The following is a 22776-nucleotide window of genomic DNA, read 5'->3' as shown; positions in this document are numbered from 1 at the left end:
AAGGGAAAAAGACAATAAAAATCTAATAGTAAAGGAGTTGACCTGAGTGTTTGTCCAAAAATTGACCAAAGCCTTTTCAAGAATATTAAAACTGCAAGTTTAAAAGTAATTGGAGAATCACTTGACCAGCCGTTTGCTCAATTGAAATTGGTCAGTTGAAAGATCCAGCTTTCAATTTCTGCAAAGGCTGCAGCTAAGAAGAGAGAGAGCAACTTGTTTTGGTTTTCCACAATCATAGAAAGAGGGCTGAGGTGAAAATTTACTGTGGGTTTGGGTTAAAAGTTTGGAACCATTAACCTAAGGGGAAACAAAAAGCCTATCCCTGAAGTAATTTACCACATCTAGAACTAAGAAAGCATCAAAAAATAATGTTTCATAGTAGGTGCTGAACAAACATAGGAGGACATAAAGTCTTGGCTTGAAAGAGCCATTAAACTAAAGCCCCAGTTCTGCACAAAATGCACATGCTCAACTTCAGCATCCTAAGGCAAGACTGTGGTTAAATGTCGTAAGCTATATATATATATATATATGTATATATAAAATCTTCTTATGAATACATGAATGGATAATGTATAAATGTTACTTCATTGGAGACAAGATAGCTACCAGCTAAGATACTAGATACAATCCTTTACAAAGTTAATAATAATTATTTTTAACATGTCTTATTGACTTCTAATAATCTCTGAGGGATTAATACCTAAGAAAGTATATATGTGTCGATGATAGAAAGCAGAATGAAGTATACTGATTTATTGCAACTCTTCATTAAGTTTAAAAGCATTCCACGGTGATGAAGACATCAACCATAGGCTGTGGTATTTTCACACTGCAAAGGAATAGTTAAGGGCAGGAAGACAAAAAAAGAAAGCAAACAATGTTTTAACTTGAATTCAAGCCAGATTTCACAAAAACAAGACCCTATTCAAATCCGATGAAGTAAAACATGTTAAAAGTATCTACCACTTTTCCCTGTTATAGGCATGGATGAAACATATCTGTTTATGTGTGTGCTAAAAATGTTACTAGGTAAGGTAATAGCAGTTTACTACATTGCATAAAGTATGTAATTGGATTTCCTGCAAATATTCAAATATTGAATCTCATTCTTTATGATTTACAATTAAATTTAAACCGCCAATTTAGGTAACAGAATAAGAAGGACCTTTTCATATCTTTTGCACTGTGAAATCCTGATTTCTAATTTTTAATTAAAAAGATCATTTTAAATTCCAAAAATCAGATCAAGAAACAGTGTGAAATTTTATGTTATATAACAGTTATGATAAGGTTAATTTTGGAGCTCATCTTCAAGGTGCTGGTAAAAGGGAGTTACATAATATAGCTGTAGGTTTTGGACATAGGAAGCACAAAAGCAAAACAAAAAGGTGAATGCTCTTGATGAAGCTAAATGGAGATATTGCAAACTTCTAATTCAAAAGGAAAATTCCTTTTAACTCCAATGGGATCAAGATTTTATCTTGTGTTCCTAATTATTTCCTGGTGAGTTTTACACATGTGAATATTACCAGCAAAATTCAGGTCATTAACACAACTGCTTCAACACTGAAAAATATTGAATGCATGCTTGTTTCCCAAATGACACATGGCCCTGCAGTCTGTGCACATGTGTCCCCATGTAATAGAGCTGAAATTCTTCATAAGCAATATCATCAGTCATTTTTCTCAGAGGAAAACGAGCACAGTATGTCATTATGCTCTAGGATTGTATCACAGTTTGGCTACTAATAGGCACTGGGCCAAACTCCAGAAAAAAATTAGATTATATTTATTTTGGAAGCCTCTTAAAACAGGAACTCTCTCTTTTGTGCTACTTAGCACACTGTCAGCACTTAAAAATACAAACAAATAATTCAAATTCTGATATTCAGTTTTGGCAAAATGTTCTGACTACCTGTCTGAAGAGGATTAATTAGGCAGCTGCCTTTCTCCTGACTTAGAGCCTGGCTGGCTCCTGCCCCCAGCATTTGATAAGAGGACATTTGGGCCTTCTCACATCAGAGTCCAGAGTGTGAGGTCCCTCTGAGCAGGGAAGCAGGAACACCCCTCCGCATTCTCACAGGTCCACATTGTCTCCCAACTGGCTTAATGGTCTTCTGCCTTCTACTTACAATTAAAAAGTGAAGGACTTTATTTACACGTTATCTAACAGTGTCCCTGGTTCTGTCTCACATACGGGAGTGTATGTGTTTTTTGTTTTATTTTTTAAGCTTAAAAGTCCCCTTCAGAGAAGCATCCCAATTTCCACTATCTCCTCTATCTTTTGAAATCAATACAACTCTCCTCATAGCTTTAATGGACCATTTTCAACAGTGCAGAGAATTGCTCCTTGACTTCTTCTTTGGTCTGATTAAATTATCACAGACCCTTACCCCCCTTCTGGAAGCCTTTGCTGAAGTAAACACCTGTTGTTGTTTTCTTGTGTTCTGAGGCAACTCCCAGCCACCCACTGGCAACTGCAGAATCCTCATATATAGGTGCTGCCTTGTGCCTATCTAGAACTTTTAGTTGGAAAAATGTCATAAATTAATTAACCTCACCATTAAGTCATCGTAATTCCTATAATTTTCTGTGATGGCCAAAGAGAAAGTTTTAGATGCATTTCATTTCTCTAGACTCATCCACATAGGCATGCTGCTCCCGATCATCCCAATGGTTACCTCCATCTCCAGTCAGACCTCATTCCCACTGATGCCATTCATAAAGGGAACACTCCACCTCTCCTCCACCTGGCCACCATTACACTTACAGGAGGATCTCAGCACATCTATGGGGCAGAGCAGAGCTTGATGTTTGGACTCAGGGTGTACTATTAAAATCATTGTATTGCTCTGTTCTCCAGGAATTTTAGTAGGTTTGGGGTTAATTATGCAGTAAAGAACAGCTTTCTTATTTTCTTCCCAGCTGCATAGATATAACTTCAAGATTACTGCCCAAATGTGCATTGTCACTTCCTTTAAATCTTTGTCAAAGCACGGATTTAAAAAATATTTCTACTTCTCTGTTCTGATCATTTACTGTCAGGTCTAACAGCCCCTTTTATTTCTGTACATGACTTCAGAAGAGGAATTTTGTGGACTCTTAGGTCATCCTGAGGTAAACAATTGCTGTTAGAGTTACTATGTGCCCTATAAATGCAGGCATATACAGACTGAGGTTTTTAGAATCATAATAAAGTACTTTTAATACAGCAGTACAATCCTAGATTTCATCTACAGACTCTGCATCAAAATAGATATGAAATTCATCCCTCTGTCTAATAACATTTCCTTGGAAAATACTAGATCACAAAATGTATTCCCAGTAGAACAATCTTCCAATTTTTCTGCTGCTGTACATGCTGTCTCAGTCATTCTGTTGCTTCTGGTTAATAAGTCATAAAGCCTGTCATAAAGCCTGTCATGATAAGTACGTCTTTTCTGCCAAAATTATTTTAGTTATAGCTCCCAGAATAGAAAAAGCTACCATATGAGAAGTTACTACAGAAAGTTGCAGTAGATCCTCTTTCATCTTATCTATTCTCTTCAGAGTCTTCAGAGGAATGAGTCATCACAGTCCTAGGCTAGCCCTCTTTATCTAGGCTTATTGCCTTGGATTTTTTTATAGATATTTTTAAAGTACATTTAATGGAGATGACTTGGATTTTTATCTTCAAGACTATTTTTCCGCCCCGCCTTCCTTTTTGTCCACTTTCCTATATTTTCTGAAGCCTTAGTCACTGGTGGCTAGTGACAGTCTTCTCCTGGCAACTTCAGCAAATTCTCAGGTAAACTATCTCTCTCTGGAAAACCTCAATTCTTCTCTTCTCCAGAAAACCGATATTTAAAAATCTAGTGTACCTTACAGCTTCTATAGAATCTGCAGATTAGGAGTTTTAATCCTTGCAAACCTTTAAAAGCAGATTAGACAAGCATCTACTAAAATGGCATGGATACTCCTGCTTTGGAGGAAGACAGTGGACTCAAACACAGTAATTGTCTGTTACAGATACTTTGAACAGATCTCAGCATTTCAGTAACCAGTTTTCTACTTTTCCGCAGATTTTTCCAGCAAGAAAGAAACACAGTACTTCAAGAGGAGATGGTGAGACCATACAGTCCATAACGGAACCCATAAAATGTCAAAGCTAGTATTATGCCTTGCCCAATCACCTCTGTGAAACATAGCTCAGACTTTGAATACCATGTAATGAATACTTATAGGAAATTCTTCATAGTAAACTCAACAGGGTTAAAAAGAATTCCTGAATTCATTTAAGCAATGAATAAAATTTAAGAAAATCATTATTGTTGGTGATTGTGAGCAGAATCGTGTTTAGATGAGATGACAGTATTTGTGATAAATTTTCCATACTATTTTATTACAAATAGCCAGTTACTCTTGCATTCCTTAGGTTCTCTCTCTCTCTCATTGAGAGCTAAACAACAATAAATGTTCTTTTTGGTTTGAAATATCTCCACTGAGATTATTTATTGTTTTTGATCTGTCATCACTATGAAGGACTTAGAAAGACAAGAATATAATAAAGAAACTCAAGAAATCTGAAAGTATATAGTGATAATCTTGAAAACAATGGCATATGATAGTAATCTGACTTATGAAGGACATCACTCAAATTAGACAAAATAGAGAAAATGTGCTTAAAATTCTGCTACCATTTCTCAGAAATATTAAAATGTCTTATTTAGTAGATCACATCATAAAAAAATCACCTGTGACTATCTGATACAATTACTTTGAAAAAAAGTACACTTCCAGATATATACACTTCCAAATATATATGTAAAAATTCTATTATTGCAATTTAATTTTAGCTTGGCAATTTAGGATTTCTTTAACTTCCATTTCATATATTTAGAAACTGGAAAATTCAAAAAGTTGCATTAATTTTAGACTTGAAATCTCTATACTGTGGAAATGGGACTGGAAAAATACTATTTTCTTCTTTACATCAATTATTTCCCTCTACTTAGAGTACAATAGAACAGGGAAAGCAAAACAGATATGAATCATAAAATGAAAAACTGCAAATTTTTTTCTTATGTTGTATTAGTGTACAAAGGGACGTGTATTAAATGTTAACTCCAGCTAGTGATAATAGTCTCATACAGATCATGATTTGATGATTTTGCTCTAAAATTCTCATAGTATTCTGGACAAGAAAAATCAATCATAAGTAGAAGGAAACTATTAATTCCTGACCTGGCCTGGAAGGTAGCCTACTACCTTTACATTAAATAAATATTAGCAATAATATTAAATAAAACTTAAATTTCCCAAAATATCAATTGTCATTTATTTTATGACTGCTACCCAAAATAATGGTTATTTTTATAATTGCGGCAGAGGGAAGATTTTCTCACTCTGATTTCTAATTTTCTGTATTGGTAAGAAAGTTCTAGTTTATGTTAGGAAACAAGTTGTCATTCCAGATCAAGAGCACGGGTGTTGGACTTAGTGATCTCCTAGACTTCTGGCAAAATTATTTTAATTAGCCTTCTCCTAACAGCATTTAAACAAATCCTATGCTGCCAGGGAAGGAAGAAATGACTTCTCAGTCAGATAGTTTACTTAGTTCTTTTTATCCATTGCCATAAATCTTAGTGTGGTGATTATTAGTGACTGAAGATTACTTTTTTTTTTATTTTTTTTTTCAAACAATGAACTGTGACCACTTTACCCACTGAAAAGCTTACACATAATTCAAGTATGTTTCTGCATGGTTTATTTTCACACCATTGTTGGGTGCTAAAATAGTTTTACGCCATTTATAAGGCATGGACATTTTAACTAATCTATCCAGTCTGTTACAGGTATGCCAAAGTAGAAAAATGTTAGGAGTAACCATATATTTGTGCAGTGCTGTAGGTACATATATTGGAGCCAGACATGTTTAGCAAATACTAACACATTGTTTGAATGTCAAGTTAACTGCTAGTGATGCTCTATGAATTCCATGATGCACAGAGATGTTGAGAATGGACCTTAGTCTGAATATGTGGAATGATCAAAAATGTATCTCCCAAGAGAAATTTTCTTAGAGACATAGGGGCCAACAGAAATTCAAGATTTTTGTCCCCATTTAGTGAAAACAGTCAGGCCTCTCCGTAGCCTACAAAGACTAAGGTCTGGCACTGGCCCCTGCATACTTTCTTTACAAAAGAATCGCTGTCTGTTTCCTGAGTGGGAATGCTAACTTTTGCGAGCTTGCTCGCGATGTGCGTGTGTGCGTGTTGCCCAAGAATTTCGAGCCATACAGCCCAGCACTCCATGCGGTTAAGTAAACACAGCATGGCTGCTGGGGCACGCAGCCAAGGCTGAGGCCGGGAGGAGGGGATGAGGCTGGGAGGAAATAAGAGCAAATTCCTCTGAAATGATCTGACAGGAAATGACAGAGTGTCAGCCTTATATAACCACACTGCGAGAGAGGGAGGGCGGGAGAAGTTCTTCCTAAACACAGAGTGGTGCCAGATCTCAGTAGGTGAGGATGATGAAATAATAAAGCATTTCCCGTGTGTGTTTTTCATTAGTCCTGTTTTGTTTTTCTTCCAAGTGCTGTGGAAACAGAACAGAAGCCCATGTTTCAGCCAGGACTGCAATGGCCTCCTCCCATGGGAATAACAGCTGCATAAATAGGAGGGAAGCCCTCAGTGGAATTGCTTCCAACACCTTTCTAATGGAAATAATGATTTGCAAAGCCCAGTTTATACCTTTGCCACATAATTAGTAGCCAAGATTAAAAACATTGTTCCAACTCCCAGCATCCTTGAAATCTGGCAAGACCTTAAATATTCCTCTGTGTTCCAAAAAGGTAGCCCATAAGTGATCATTGTAAGGACAGTTTTAGCCAGTTCAGTCAAACCCTTGAATCAATCAACACTTATTATATGGAAATTAACCAGTTTGATGTCAATTAGTGGAAATTTGTTAGCAGACATAACCTATGAGACATTTTATTTTGAATTCTTAACTCTCCCTATTGAAGCAAGCTAAGGTGGGCCAAGGATGAAGCCACTCATTTCTGAAGACCTGGAGTAGAATTAGTGAAAAAAGGGTTTGAGGGAAGCTGTAGTCAAGTACACAAAACTTCTGCTGTCTATTAGGCACTAGAAGCACAAGGGACTGGGTATCAGATTTTTTCCTGCAAGGAGACAGTTTCTAGTCACAGATTTGGTGTAAAACAGTCTACTCTGTATGAGTCAATACTGAGTACAGAAGAAAAAAGGTGTTCCTAGACTAATGGCAACACCTACCCTCACTTTACACTACTTATAAACTAAAATTTTTTTCCACCACATTCTGATAAATTATATTCCCATATTAAGAAAGATGAAAATTCTAAATTAAAGATATCTGACGATCATTAATTTTCCTCCTAAAATAACCAAAACAAGTCAAAATTTTGGCTAGCTGTTCAAGCCAGAAGGGGTGACAAAAGATTTCCTTAAGGCTTATGAGCACTACCTGTCTGGTTTATTGGGTGGATTTGACTTTACTGTGAATTCCACCTTTTGTTTAAATTTAATAAAATACTTTCAAATATCATTTTAACTGTTTATACCAGTATTCAGCATGACAGCCTGCTGCTATACCATTCAAATTAAATATTAGGACTGTTGGTTCAATCTCAAAGTTTTACAGCAATCCTAAACCACTCACAGGTAAGAAGGGAATATAGAATCAGAGTCTTGCTATAATATGAAAAACTCCTGTCAGATTTGAAGCCAGGGTTTCCATGCAGCTTGTGGAAACTCCTCTGTAACTGCTATTAACTGACCATGACATAGACACCATAATACCCTCCCATAAACACCCATATATATGGGTGTTTAAAAAATGCTTAATGTTGCCTTCTAGAATGCATGTTCACCAATTTGTTATCTGCAACAACATTAGCTAATGTTTTTGCGATATCCAGAATTCAAACTTTTACCTAATTTGAAGTGTCTCTTAAAACTAAGTGCTCTAAAAAATTTCCCAAGTATTTCAAATAGTTAAGAATATTTTTTCTGCTTGTTTAATTTATAAACAGTTATTAAATGAGCCATTCAATGTAGTACAGTACAATACTTCCAGAAGTTGACAATGGAGGCACCACTGTCAAAATATAATGTCTTTGCTTTGATACTGATAGGGGTTCCGTAACCTACATGATCAATGCAATTTATCACCAGATTCAGGCAGTGACAGCACTTACTTGAGAACAGCCTGATAAAGTCGCAATTATTTCTTGATACTGTTGGCCATCCAAGCTTCTATAATTTCACTAGTAAGAACTGTTCTAAGGCCAGGGGCCTCTTTTGGAAGGGTCATGTTTATGCATGATCACATAGCTACATTCAGTATCTGTACTATAATTGGAAAAAAAATGCTAACGTAAACTACATTGTTCTTCTGTCCTTGTTTAAGGGAATTTAAATGTTAAAATAAAGCATTGTTCATTTTATACATTTAGTAAATTAGCCACATAATTTTAAATTATGGGCAAACTCTGTTTTTCTCAAAATTAAAGACAGCAGTGTCATAAATGTTAAAACATTATAAATGTGTAAAGGGTCATTCATATATCACAGTGCTTAGAGATTGTTCATTTAGTAATGGGTCTGTACATACATGCTGAAACATGCATAAATGATAGTGAGGTAAGGTCAATTTAGGAAATAACATATTTCATGTATGATCAGTATGTTTTGCATAAGAATTTTAAGTATATGGCAAAGTAGTACAGATCTCATTCTGAGGTACTTTTCATTTTTGCAGGTGGTGTTAGAGACTACCATTAAACTCCCATTTGATGATGAAGTATCTGCATAAATCCCTGAGTCTGGTAAGGTTTATGGGAATTTTGCTATCCACCTTAGTGGTTGCAAGACTTTAATTCCGGAATTTCTGCAGAAATAGAAAATGTACATTCAACCTCAGTAGTCTAAGGGCATGTTCCTCAGTCAACAGGCAGCTATGACAAGACAATGTTTGGTATATTTACCAGGGAATTAGTGGGGTAGTTATTAGAAATGTAGTTTTCTCAGTTTCCAGAAACTGCTTACTTGGTCTTGCAGTTCTAATATTAAGCCCCTGCCGTAGGACTCAAGCGATTTGTGTTGCTATGGCATTTTCTCAATCCACCTGGTAAAATACATGGTTTTGGAATAAACAAAATGATATGAAAGTAAGGATTTTGATTTTTTTTTTTTTTTTTTTTAAAAATAAGTCTTTAACAAAGCACTGAACTTCTGCTAAAATAATTACAATGATCAGGTTGTTGACGTCAAAGACTGCCATTGGCTTTAAAAGTCACATTTATGCATGATCACATAGCTACATTGTAATATCACAGGGAAAAAAAAAAAAGCCAACAGATTTTTTTTGCCCTTCTTTACGTGAATTTAAATCTTAACAATAAGCATTGTTCAAAAAATCTGATTGGTCTTTGTAGAGAATGTCTTATTTATTCCTGAGGTTATGAAAATGGCCTAACTGTAAATAGGGGACCAAATTCTAACAGTATGGGTATACATATTCATGTACAAAATGTAAGGCTGGGGGATAAATCAATTATATCATTTTTTCTGCTCCATTTTTCGAACTAGTCAAATTCATTAAGAGACAAAATCTTCAAGACCTCGGAGTACAGAACTCGGGATCCAAGATTTTACTAACCACCAGGGACAGGCTCCTTTCTTTCTTCTGTCATGATGTCAGGAGCTTCTGCAAGTAATTTTCAAAAGCTTTTCATATACCGAAAGAACAGAGCTTCCTGTGTCCTTTACACAGAATCACAGAATCGTCTAGGTTGGAAGAGACCTCCAAGATCATCTAGTCCAACCTCTGCCCTAACACTAACAAGTCCTCCACTAAACCATATCACTAAGGGCTACATCTAAACGTCTTTTAAAGACCTCCAGGGATGGTGACTCAACCACTTCCCTGGGCAGTCCATTCCAATGCCTAACAACCCTTTCGGTAAAGAAGTTCTTCCTAACATCCAACCTAAACCTCCCCTGGTGCAACTTCAGCCCATTCCCCCTTGTCCTGTCACCAGGCACACGGGAGAACAGACCAACCCCCACCTCTCTACAGCCTCCTTTCAGGTACCTATAGAGAGCGATGAGGTCTCCCCTGAGCCTCCACTTCTCCAGGCTAAACAGCCCCAGCTCCCTCAGCCGCTCCTCGAAAGACTTGTTCTCCAGACCCCTCACCAGCTTCGTTGCCCTTCTCTGGACTCTCTCAAGCACCTCCATGTCCGTCTTGTAGTGAGGGGCCCAAAACTGAACACAGTACGCGAGGTGCAGCCTCACCAGAGCCGAGTACAGGGGGACAATCACCTCCCTAGACCTGCTGGCCACACTGCTTCTTATACAGGCCAGGATGCTGTTGGCCTTCTTGGCCACCTGAGCACACTGCTGGCTCATATTCAGCCGACTATCAACCAGTACTCCCAGGTCCTTCTCTGCCAGGCAGCTTTCCAACCACTCATCTCCCAGCCTGTAGCGCTGCTTGGGGTTGTTACGCGCCAGGTGCAGGACCCGGCACTTGGACTTGTTGAAACTCATACACTTGGCCTCAGCCCATCGGTCCAGCCTATCCAGATCCTCCTGCAGAGCCTTCCTTCCCTCGAGCAGATCGACACGCACCTAACTTGGTGTCATCTGCAAACTTACTGAGGGTGCGCTCGATCCCCTCATCCAGGTCATCGATAAAGATATTAAAGAGGACTGGCCCCAGCACTGAGCCCTGGGGGACTCCACTAGTGACCGGCCTCCAACTGGATTTGGCTCCATTCACCACAACTCTTTGGGCCCGGCTATCCAGCCAGTTTTTAACCCAACAAAGCGTACACCAGTCCAAGCCACGAGCAGCCAGTTTTTTTGAGGAGAATGTTGTGGGAAACGGTGTCAAAAGCCTTACTGAAGTCAAGGTAGATCACATCCACAGCCTTCCCTTCATCCACCAAGCGCGTCACTTGGTCATAGAAGGAGATCAGGTTCGTCAAGCAGGACCTACCTTTCATAAACCCATGCTGACTGGGCCTGATCGCCTGCTTGCCCTGCAAGTGCCGCGTGATGACACTCAAGATAATCTGCTCCATGAGCTTCCCTGGCACTGAGGTCAAACTAACAGGCCTATAGTACCCCGGGTCTACCCTCCGGTCCTTCTTGTAGATGGGCGTCACGTTTGCTAGCCGCCAGTCGACTGCGACCTCCCCTGATAGCCAGGACTGCCGATAAATGATGGAAAGCGGCTTGGCCAGCTCCTCCGCCAGTTCTCTCAGTACCCTCGGGTGGATCCCATCCGGCCCCATCGACTTGCATATATCCAAGTGCTGTAGCAGGTCGCCAACCATTTCCTCACGGATAGTGAGGGCCACATCCTGCTCCCCATCCCCTTCCACCAGCTCAGGGTACCAGGTATCCAGAGAGCAACCGGTCTTGCCGCTAAAGACTCAGGCAAAGAAGGCATTGAGCACCTCAGCCTTTTCCTCATCTTTTGTAACTAAGTTTCCCCCCACATCTCCTTAGTCCTCCTTTTTGTGTTGATGTATTTGTAAAAACATTTTTTGTTATCTTTAACGGCAGTAGCCAGATTGAGCTCCAGATGAGCTTTGGCCTTTCTAATTTTGTCCCTGCACAGCCCCGCAACAACCTTATAGTTCTCTTAAGTAGCCCGCCCTCTTTTCCAAAGATTATAAACCCTCCTTTTTCTCCTAAGCTCGAGCCACAACTCTCTGTTCAGCCAGGCCGGTCTTCTTCCGCGCTGGCTCGTCTTTGGGCACGTGGGGACAGACCGCTCCTGAGCCATTAAGATTTCCTTCTTGAAGAGTGCCCATCCTTCCTGGACTCCTTTGCCCTTCAGAACCTCCTCCCAAGGGACTCTGCCAACCAGTGTCCTGAACAGCTCAAAGTCAGCCCTCCAGAAGTCCAAGACAGCGGTTTTACTGGTCCCCTTCCTGGCTTCGCCAAGAACAGAGAACTGAACCATTTCGTGGTCACTCTGCCCAAGACAGCTCTCGACCACCACATCTCCCACCAGTCCGTCACTGTTTGTGAACAGAAGGTCTAGCGGGGCACCACCCCTGGTAGGCTCAGCTGCGTCAGGAAGCTATCTTCCACGCTCTCCAGAAACCTCTTAGACTGCTTTCTCTGGGCTGTGTTGTGCTTCCAGGATACGTCTGGGAAGTTGAAGTCCCCCACGAGAACAAGCGCTGATGATTTCGCGGCTTCTGCCAGCTGCCTGTAGAACTCCTCATCCGTCTCTTCATCCTGGTTCGGTGGTCTATAACAGACCCCCACCAGGATGCTTGCCTTGTTGGCCTTCCCTCTGATCCTAACCCATAGAGACTCAACCTTATCATTCCCAGCCTCAAGTTCCTCAGCATCAAAACACTCTCTAATATTGAGAGCCACACCACCACCCCTTCTGTGCTGCCTGTCCCTTCTGAAGAGCCTATAGCCAGACATTGCAGCACTCCAGTCATGAGAGTGGTCCCACCATGTTTCTGTGATGGCAACCAAGTCATAGCCTTCCCGCTGCACGATGGCTTCCAGCTCCTCTTGTTTGTTACCCATGCTGCGTGCATTAGTGTAGATACACTTCAGTTGGGCCATTGCCTTCTTCCCCGGCTTTGCCATTGTTCCCCCTGGCACAGCTCCAACAAGCCTAATTTCAGCCCCATCCCCCTTCTTTCCTAGTTTAAAGCCCGCTCAACGAGCCCTGCTAGCTCCTGGGCTAGGATCCGTTTTCCCCTTAGAGACAGGGACCCGTCTGCGGTCACCAGGTCGGGTGCCAAGTAAAGCGCCTCATGGTCAAAAAAAACAAAATTTCTGTGTTGGCACCAGCCTCTGAGCCATGTGTTAATCAGGTGGGCTTTCCGTGTCCTCTCGGTACCCCTCCCTGCCACTGCAGGGATAGATGAAAACACCACCTGTACTCCTGCTCTATCCACTAACTGTCCCAGACCCCTAAAGTCCCGTTTGATAGCCTTCAGGCTTCGCTCATCAATATCATCACTGCCAGCCTGGACTATCAAAAGAGGGTAGTAGTCAGAGGGGCGAACCAGGTTGGGAAGCTTCCTGGCAACATCCCTGACCCTGGCCCCGGGGAGGCAGCAGACTTCCGTACGGGTAGGGTCAGGTCGAAAAATAGGGCCCTCTGTTCCCCTGAGAAGGGAGTAGCCTACTACGATCACCCTTCTGTCTTTCTTGGTGGAGGCAGTCTTGAGGCGTGGAGTCAGTCTTGAGGCGTGGAGTCGGCTTCCTCGCCCTAGGCATCCTCCTGGGTAGACTTTCTACCTCGTCCTCACCCACCGGTCTCTCAAGCTCCAGGGCCTCAAATCTGTTACGTAAGGGCACCTGACAAGGTGGGGCTGGTAGGGGGGGGTGTTGCCTGAAAGGTCGAGCAGGGACCTGTCTCCATCCCTCCTCAACTCCTAGGTCGCCTCCCTCTGCCCGACAGCAACAGGGCAGGGGGTCCATCCCCATTCGGGGTGTCTCACCCCAGGACCTCTCCTTCAGGCCCTGCAGGGAGTCACTCCACCAGTCTATCTCCCGCTCACACTCCCTAATAGCCCTCAACCTCTCCACCTCCTCTTTGAGTTCTGCCGCCAGGCAGACCAGGTCATCCACTTGCTCACACATCACACACACGGTGCCTCTGCCTCCCTCAGATGGCAGCAACAGGCTCAGACAGTCCCTGCACCCACAGACCTGAACTGCCGCATTGTTGATCAGGCGATCAGTCTGGGTGGCCACAGACTTTCTAGAGAGAGCGCTCTGCCTGGTGAAGACCATTGCAGCCTAGCTAGCGGTCGACAGCCGTTAAAGGTGTTGTTCTTATGGGCGGGGGGGAACTCTGTCCTCTCTGCCCTCCCTGCGCGAACTGCGCAGTTCTTGCTAACTACTTTAGTGGTCTTGCTAACTACTCCTTCAAGACATAATATTCAATTTTTGAGATAGTACATCATTTTCTCTTAGAGTTAAAAATAGTTTTTCTATTTATATCACATTTTTCTATTTATATCACAGAATCACAGAATCAGAGAATCACAGAATTATCTAGGTTGGAAGAGATTTTTGAGGAGAATGTTGTGGGAATATGAACTAAGATAACTTGAAGCTGTGGAACTTAGTGTTTCTAATGGTTTTATACCATATAATTTGCATGTTTCTAAAATTTACAGCTCAAATTAATATGTAAAGCCCAGACACAAAGGCAAACTAAAAAACTATTCTACAGTTCCTTGTGTGTAGAAACTTGTTAGCAACCAAGAGAAGTACAGAACAAGGCTGTTACAGAGCACTTGCCACACAGTGACAATGACATCTCTGCACCAGCTGAATGACAATACTAAAAACCTGAATAACTTTGGGTTAGATTATTTTTAAATGAGAATATCCTTGAACACACGCGATTTAACTAATGTATTAAGCTGGAAACCATAGACAAATTGTCTCTTCACTTGACCTTCAAGTCTGATTCAACATTTCACCGATGACCCAAATAATAAGGTTACAGAGCCAAGAACACTAAAGTTAAGAAATGCTAGAATAATGGATGTCTGCACAAAAATAACTCAAACCTGTTGCATGTATGCCCCTAACCAAAGGTGTACGGTCCCAGGAATTATTTCCTATGCTGTATTTGAAGCATGTTCTGAAGACAGAGTTCATTTTGTCAGGTGAATGCCTTGGTCCTTATCAATACAGTACTTTGTGTGAAGCACCCGTCTCCTATCTCTTTGAGTTAAATAGGCGCTATTACCTCTATTTCACAGCTGTTGACTTAAGGTAGATTGATATTAAAATGAGAAGTTTCCAATAAATTTGGGTGCTTATCCGAGATGGCAAATTTTGGCAAGAGTGAGGATGAGTAATTAGTAACATGTAGGACATAGTACATTGAAAATTCAACTTCTAATAACTTCTGCTGTGAGCAATCTTCAGTGCTGAAAGTCACAGCACACAGGATTTGGAACTTTAGAAAAAGGGGAACACAGCGTTACAGACCACATACAAATTTGTTGCAGAGCAAGATATGTGGCATCACTAAGACAAAGGATGTCAGAGATGAACCCAGAAAATCTATGGAGAGTTTTCATTTGGTTGAGCTTAATTTTAGTTCTTCATTTTTCAACAGCAATTTCAGAGATAGTCCGGTTCTGCCATAGCTCTGGTCTGGAGAAGGCTCGGAAGAATTATATCAGGTGAAGGCTCACTGGCTCCAAATACCTGAGCTGAAGGACGATTGGATAGACCGAAGACTTATTTTTTATCTGAGCTAATTGGGTATGAAATAAATACATTTCCACAGGGCCATCCCTTGAAAAGTAGCAACAACCCGTTCTGAGTTCCCGTGCCCCCAGGACATGCCAAATGCCTTACTAGCAGTTTCCAGTCATAGCTTAATAACAGTTCTCATTTGTGGCTTAATTTACCACATTTTCAAAAGGTGAATCACTGTCACTTTCACTATTTCAGATTCCTAGAGCCTTTGGATGATGGTTTGTAATTCATGCAGCCAATTATTAACTAGACAGCAAGCCTAGTGACGATGGGGACCTCACTACAGGGGTCTGGAATTCAGCTCAGTTAGCAGGAAGGAGACTAAAATAGCCCTATACCGTTGGCATCTTTGTGCATGGTATCATTGGTGAATTGAGCACTCCATCAGATTAAAAGACATCCAGATGTCCACACCCTTCAAAACCAGTACAGTAGTCAAGAATTTGCATACTACTCTCATTAATCTGAGAGCATGGTGTTGCATGGGGTAGTTATAGCTCTATGTCCCGTGAGGGTTTCTCCTACGCTCTGGGAATATACTGCTGCCCAAGGCCTCTGGGTTGTGACTCCAACCTGCCAGAGTCTGTGGGGAGAAGGAGGCAGAAGAAATACAACAACCTCTTTATAGTGAAGTGTCACTGCAGAACAAGCCATGCTGCTTTCTTGTCTTCATAAACAAGCATTTGGGAGGACATACAGATTTTCAGTGTTGGCAGCTTTGCACTCACAGTATAACATTATCCTTCTGCACACAAGTAGAAGTAAGCTCTGGACAAACAAAAGATTTACTGCTTCTTCAATTTGTTTTTAAATACAGCTTGACAAATTTCACCAAAGTCCACATACTAACTGAATAATTTATGGAAATATCCTTTAAACGCCTTGGATTTATTAAGTCTGTGTGTTATATTAGTCAAAAACAGCAAAACAGAGGAATTCTGTTTCAGCACAAGATACTGCAGCATTTTTACAAGTTAGCTGAAATGGTATTAGCTCTTATACTATCTAATATTATTATATAGGGATTTTCAGATACACAACTCAATCTCCTGCATTTTAGTTTATAGCCACCAATGTTAGATAGATATTATTGTTCTTACCTTCACCAGAAGCTCAAATATATAGTATGATAATATACTAGTATAACTACCTATCATTCTGATCTACATGGTGAGATAAAGACTCCATAAAATGCCAGTTATGGTGTCTGGATGTTATAAAGAAGTACACTCCATTGTTTTTCCTGAAAATATAGAAGAGGATTTTTGAAGTGGAAAGAAAGAACAGCTTCATAGCTACATATTCCAAGCAAATACTTAGTGTGAAAACATGAAGAACTGGTGAATACAAAATGAAGGAGACAAGTGATGAGAAGACAATGTAGAAGAATGAAAACAGGTAGAAAATGTTACAGCAAGTCGATCTCAACTTCAGTGGATGGGAGAGAGGGAAGACACCTGTAAGGCTTTGGGCATATTTTGCGATGCTCCTGGAATAGACCCCAATTTCTCTGAAACAGATCCCGAAAATCAAAAAGCTGAGCCTTTCCTGCCTTGTAAGCCATTCTTACAGCCAGACAGCATCAAAATGCTGCATCAGCTTAGAGCTCTCACTTTTATTCTGTCAGCAATACAGTGAAGGTATGAATAGGGTGCAGGACAACCTCTGTGTACACTGCCACACTTGGAGTTTACTCCAACCCAGAGAAGCTTCCAAGTTGCTAGTTAAAACTGGTCCCCGGCTAAAATGTTTTTTCAGATAGTGTAAGCCCTGCTGAATGATGACTAGGTTTTACCCCAAGCACAAGCTTTCTTGCCAAGTGAACCATTCCTCTTTCCTGCTTAAATTCTTCAGGAAACACCAATTCTGAACTCCTCCAAAAGCCACTCTGCATCCCTGTAAGTTGTCCTTTAGTGCTTTCTAAATTAGGCAGCAAGTACACATGCTAATTTGCACATAAAGGATCCATGGCAAAAATCATATTTCTTTCATGTAATTGGTTTTCTTTTAATCCTGACCTTAATGTATATCATTCTTGATGAACTGCTTCAAATAGGCTTTGAACTAGGATTTTTTTAAAACGTTAAATAATGAAAAAATGCCATCTTATTTTACTGCTTACATCAAGATTCAGAGAGATGAAGAACAGTGACAGCATAGCTGTTCACCCATAACCCTGGGACAGCAGGTAAACTGACAGTGTGTAATTACTAAGAGGTGATATTAAGTTAAAACATATAGCTAAAGTAGTGCAATTGCATATGCATCCCTTGGTTTTCAAGGCAGTGTTTAAAATAAAAAACCTTCACCGAGACAGAAAAACTGCTATAGTTATATCATAGCACACTGAGTTGCAAACCTTTTAATGAAAGACATAATTCTTCTGCTGTCTGTATCATACTATATTCTCATGCAAAACACTTTAATGCATCGTGTAAATTATCTAAGACTTTCTTAGTATGTATTACATTTCTTAATCATAGATATTGGGTGTAAAAAAAAGAGAATTATGTGACATACTGCAAAACAAATTGCTTAGTGTTAGCATATACTAGCTGGGTCTATATCTGAAAAATGCATGCATAGAAGGGTTGGAATTTTTTTAAATGTGCAGAACTTGCTTCTAAGTGCATATGTTATCAATGAAGCAAAAATGACTAATCTGAAATGATGGCAGTCTGATTTTCAGCCAATATCATCAGTTTAAAAGCAGGGGATCTAGATTAAGAGTCTGGATGATCTATTTATTCTGAATTTCAGAATAAGCTCCATATCTGGAAGAGAATGTATATAAATAAACCAAATGTTTTCATACATTTTTTTCCATTCAAATACATTCAATTTAGCCATAAAGGGGGTTTAAAAGCAAATCTCATTTTCAGCAATGAAACACTTTTGTTGCCAATTTAGCAGACAGGCTTGTCTTGCTGATAGTAGCTGAAGACTATTGGAGTGTAAATGGTGGGCAATATCACCACCTTGTAAACTGTGGGTTGCTCAGAGACATCTCCTTTAAGAATAAGATCTGATGAGAGATACTACCTAATTTTCTGCCAAGTTTGACTGACAGATTGAAAGTAATGCTTACTTACATTATCTTCATATTGAATAAGCAATTGGTGGAAGTTTGCACATTCTATATAATTTATTTCATAAAATTCCATTCAAATAGATGAGATATGCATGGGACATCTGTTCTGAATGCAGTAATTTATTCCTGTGAAAAGCATGAGTCAAACTATCAAATAAAACAGAATTTGTGAAGGTTAAACTCTTGTGGCCCTTGCAAAAATGTAAATGTATATTCCAGTTGAGAGCAAGGAGGAATAGGACCCTCTAGACTGGTAGCATTTAACATGGACCTCTGGGAATAAGACACAGATGAATGCAGACATACTGAGAAAACCATAGTCCAGCATTTAAAAATGGGTTGATTGCAATTCTCGTATTTAACAGTTACAGATATGTTGTTCTATGTATAAGCTCTCAGCTCTCTAAAGACCACATTTAATGATGGTTTTATATGCACTCCTTATTGCTAATATACAAATACTGGTGCAGATTCTAAGAGGTGATGAAGACTTGAAGCTTACAACATGTCTGTAATATTATTTCAAACAGAGAGGGTTCAAATCTTAGTGGTTTTTGAATTATGTATATTCATAATCTGGGGCAGGGGTGGGGGAATGACAATGACAATTATACCAAGCTATGTTCCCTATAGTGTTCTAGGTCCAGTTTCTTGTAGTAGATAAAGCTATAATAATATAGTGAACTATAATATTAAATGAAAAGTATTACCATTTATAAGCAAGCACAGAAATATATGCAATGATTTGTAAAGCAAAACATACATGCTGAAATGCACATTTAAATAAAAAGTAACACCCCCAATTTTAATTAACATAGACTTTAAAAAATAATCAGTGCCCTTAGTGAAATATAAATAGAAGTAATGTCGTAAAATAGACATCAAAAGACAGCAACACATTTTTAACAGAACACAAAAGGATCTAACAGGAATTGCTTGCATATATATATATACATATATATATATATTTATTCATACTCTGGATGAATCACTGGCTGATGTTTGTAGCTGTTATTCATGACATGTCTGGTGGTGTTATGACCTTCCCTCTTTTATTGGTTTATTTGATGTTTGTGGTATTTTATATAATTGATTTATGCCTGGTGATATGTTTGGGCACTTTCTAGTAATATACAATAGTGATTGTATGTCTGTAAGTGATGTTACATATTGCTGTTTGTGAGCTTTCTTGGCCAGGTCACCATTGTAAATAAAACTTGTTCTCAATAGATTTTTATGTGGTTAAAGATTTTGACTGCTTGAGCGACTGATTGATTGACCGGAAAACATTTGCTAGCAGGACAGCAGGGTATCATGGAAAAATGTGTCATTTCTATTTCTAATGCAGAAAAAATACTATTTTGAATGTTTTAAAGTGAAATAAAGTATTGTAGCAGTAAAAGGTTACCTACCTTTCCTTTCTCCTTAGTAGCCGTGATGTGTGTAGGTGCCCACATTTCATAGCCTTCTTCTTCTGACCTACAGTAATATTGCAGTATTTGGCTTGTTCTTATGCAATTATCCTCTGCACACTTCCTCTTGTAGTCTAATGAGTCCTTTCAGAAAGTATAATAGAATTGTCTTTTTCTTCCTTCCTTCCTTCCATCCTTCCTTCCGTCCTTCCTTCCTTCCTTCCTTCCTTCCTTCCTTCCTTTCTTCCTTTCTTCCTTTCTTCCTTTCTTCCTCTTTTTCTCTTTTTTCTTTTCTTTTTTTTCTTTTCCTTTTTTTCTTTTCCTTTTTTTTTCTTTTCCTTTTTTTCCTTTTTTTCCTTCTTTTTCCTTCCTTCCTTCCTTCCTTCCTTCCTTCCTTCCTTCCTTCCTTCCTTCCTTCCTTCCTTTCTTCCTTCCTTCCTTCCTTCCTTCCTTCCTTCCTTCCTTCCTTCCTTCCTTCCTTCCTTCCTTCCTTCCTTCCTTCCTTCCCTCTCCTTTTTTCTTTCTTGTTCTGAGATGTTTCTAAGACAGAAATAATACAAGAGAGTGAATAGTCCAACTACTATTGTGATGTTAGAGAAAGTTCAAATTCCTTCTATCATATACAGATTGCATAAATCTATTCAAACTGGTTTAACAAAAAAATACGGGCCATGGTAAAGCAACCTCTAGAAATTCTAAAAATGATACAGCACACACCAACTATTTTACACTGTCCAGGCAGAGAAAAGACTGCCAGTTTTTAGTTCATTGCTGTCCACAAACTTGTGCTAATGAGCACATGCAGCTTCTATCCAGATGTAGGAGAGTTCAGAGATGACGACAAATAATACAGATCCTTCTTGGTTACACAGCAACCTGTTAGCAGTACCTCTGTTATAAACTCTCATTTCATTAACATTTCCTGAGTCTGATTAACAGATGTTTGAGGGTCTTGGACCAGACATAGTTTGATTCTATTTAAAGTCAAGACCCTGTTTTGATTTCTCAACCAAATGAAAGGCTTGCTATTGCACATTCTTTGTCTCTCTGACTAAATGGAAGATCAGTGCAGGGTGCAGGTACATATTAGCTTTAGCTGTGGCTTTTAAAGGGAAAAGAAGAAAGAGAAGTGAGGGATTTCTTGTCTGACCAGCTATGACCTTCTCTGTCTTGAGAAACCTGATGAGACCAAAGCACAAAATCTCAAAGTAATGCCATTTAACTGCAATTGCTTTACTTCATTTCCAGGCATCTTGGGTGCTTGCTAAGCACCACAGCCAAAATGATGAAACATATTGTCAGCAAAAGAGACTGCTGTACACCCTGCTCATTTCAGCTGACAAACTGAATAAAAATTATAGAATTTTTCTTGCCAAGTTATTTTTCTGCTAGTTCAATGTTTTGAATTGGCTCAGTATGGTCAGAAACTGGTAGAGGCAGAACCAGAAAAGGACTATGGCTTTGTCCCATCTGTAGTAGTGATAACCTGGAAAAGCTCTGCCACAAAACATGCTTGTGAACTTTGGGTGCCCACGCTGTGTAATACATGGGAAGAGAAAAGAAGCTCAAAACTCAGAGATTTTCCAAAACTCTGTTTCAACTTATATGTACAGGACACTGATGGAGGTATCAAATATACATGGCGAAATGTTGAGCACAAGCGATTATCCAATTTCTGTCTAATTCCAGCTTCCAGGATATACATATATATATATATGTATACACACATTTTTTAACTATATATATTGCAAGCATTTGATAGGGGTCTCAGAAACTAACATTGCTTCCCCTTTATCTACCAGAAATGGCAAGAGGCTTGAGTTTAGGTTTTCACAGATCCCAAGAGACTTGCTTAGATTTTACTTCAGTTCTGAAAAAGCAAAGAAACAAGAGTGAAAACCAGTGGGTTTCTCGACACTTTTAAGGAACAGAAAAACAAAACAAAACAAAACAAAACTGAGTTCATAAGCTTTTTTAGTGTATGTGTGCATTTAGAAAATTATGACCAGTTGGGAATGTAACAGTATAAAATCCACAAATAATTCATCTTTAGAATCTTTGCCTTTCACACAATCTATCTGCAAGTTAATGGGGAAAACAAACTCTCTGCAGAAACTTTATAAAGATTATAAACTTCTTCCGTCAAGCTCTAAGGGACAAAAGCTTTAAGCAAAAATAAATCAATTAATTTCCCATTCATCTCTGGAAAACGTCTAACTACTCATGAAGATGCTGGCCATTTCCTTTCCTCGCACACACAAGCGCCCCTTGCCCTTCACACTAATGCAAGATTCTAGCCAGGGCCAGCCAGAACCTGCATTTTCACTCAGAAAAATGGCATGCAAAATGATGCCAGATTGTTCTCCAGACTTTTCCATGCTTAGCTCTGAAGGTGTTCTTTCTTTGCTTATGGTATATATACAACCATCTCTGATGTTGTGAAGCAGAAGTATCACAGGAGATTGTCCCTGCAAAGGCAGGAGCTGGGCTAAGGTCACTAGCCTTTGCTGTTATTTATATTCCCTTCCCCTTCACAAATAATATTATAGTAAAGGTGATTATACCAATCTCTTTCAGAAAATCCCTGAAATCATCCAGCACTTACGGGATGTTATGGTAGTAAGAAGGTGAGCAGGCAAGAGGGATTGAACAGTGCAAGTATGACTAAACAATTGACAACCTGAAATAGCAAAACCAGCATCCTTAAGAGTAATGCAAGCAGTATTTCTCTGTATTATAGATCCTTAAAGATAGTCGCAGCACTGGACAATTCTAATTAGCAAATATGCTGACATGAGTTCCAGAAGGGCCACCTTCTGAAAGGACTCATGTAATGTATAGTTTTGGCACTCTTATAAACAGAAAGGAAAATGAAAAACTCAAAAATGCTCCATCTTTGATCCGAAGAATATATATTTTAAGAGTCAAGTGAACACAGAATTACTGTGCCAGATTGGATCAATTATCCTTC

At 39.5% G+C, this 22776-nt stretch overlaps 1 protein-coding gene across 4 annotated transcripts in view; it reads right to left on the bottom strand.

The window, feature by feature from the left end:
- LOC308198026 (uncharacterized protein) overlaps positions 1–22776 on the bottom strand; it is a 424888-nt gene that overhangs the window by 207903 nt on the left and 194209 nt on the right. The window contains exons 3-4 of one of the 4 annotated variants that reach the window (XM_080599551.1): positions 21585–21675; positions 19806–20345 (exon numbers count right to left, since the gene is read on the bottom strand). The exons of 2 other annotated variants lie outside the window; for them this stretch is intronic. The gene's annotated coding sequence lies outside the window, so the exon portion shown is untranslated. The remainder of the gene's footprint in view (positions 1–19805; positions 20346–21584; positions 21676–22776) is intronic. One more of the 4 variants, XR_013953538.1, reaches the window with a different exon arrangement.

Source organism: Anser brachyrhynchus, assembly GCF_964034855.1.
Source record: "Anser brachyrhynchus genome assembly, chromosome: 7".
Classification (NCBI taxonomy): domain Eukaryota; kingdom Metazoa; phylum Chordata; class Aves; order Anseriformes; family Anatidae; genus Anser; species Anser brachyrhynchus.
Note: the sequence above shows the minus strand (reverse complement) of the source record. Positions and strands in the feature narration are given on the sequence as shown.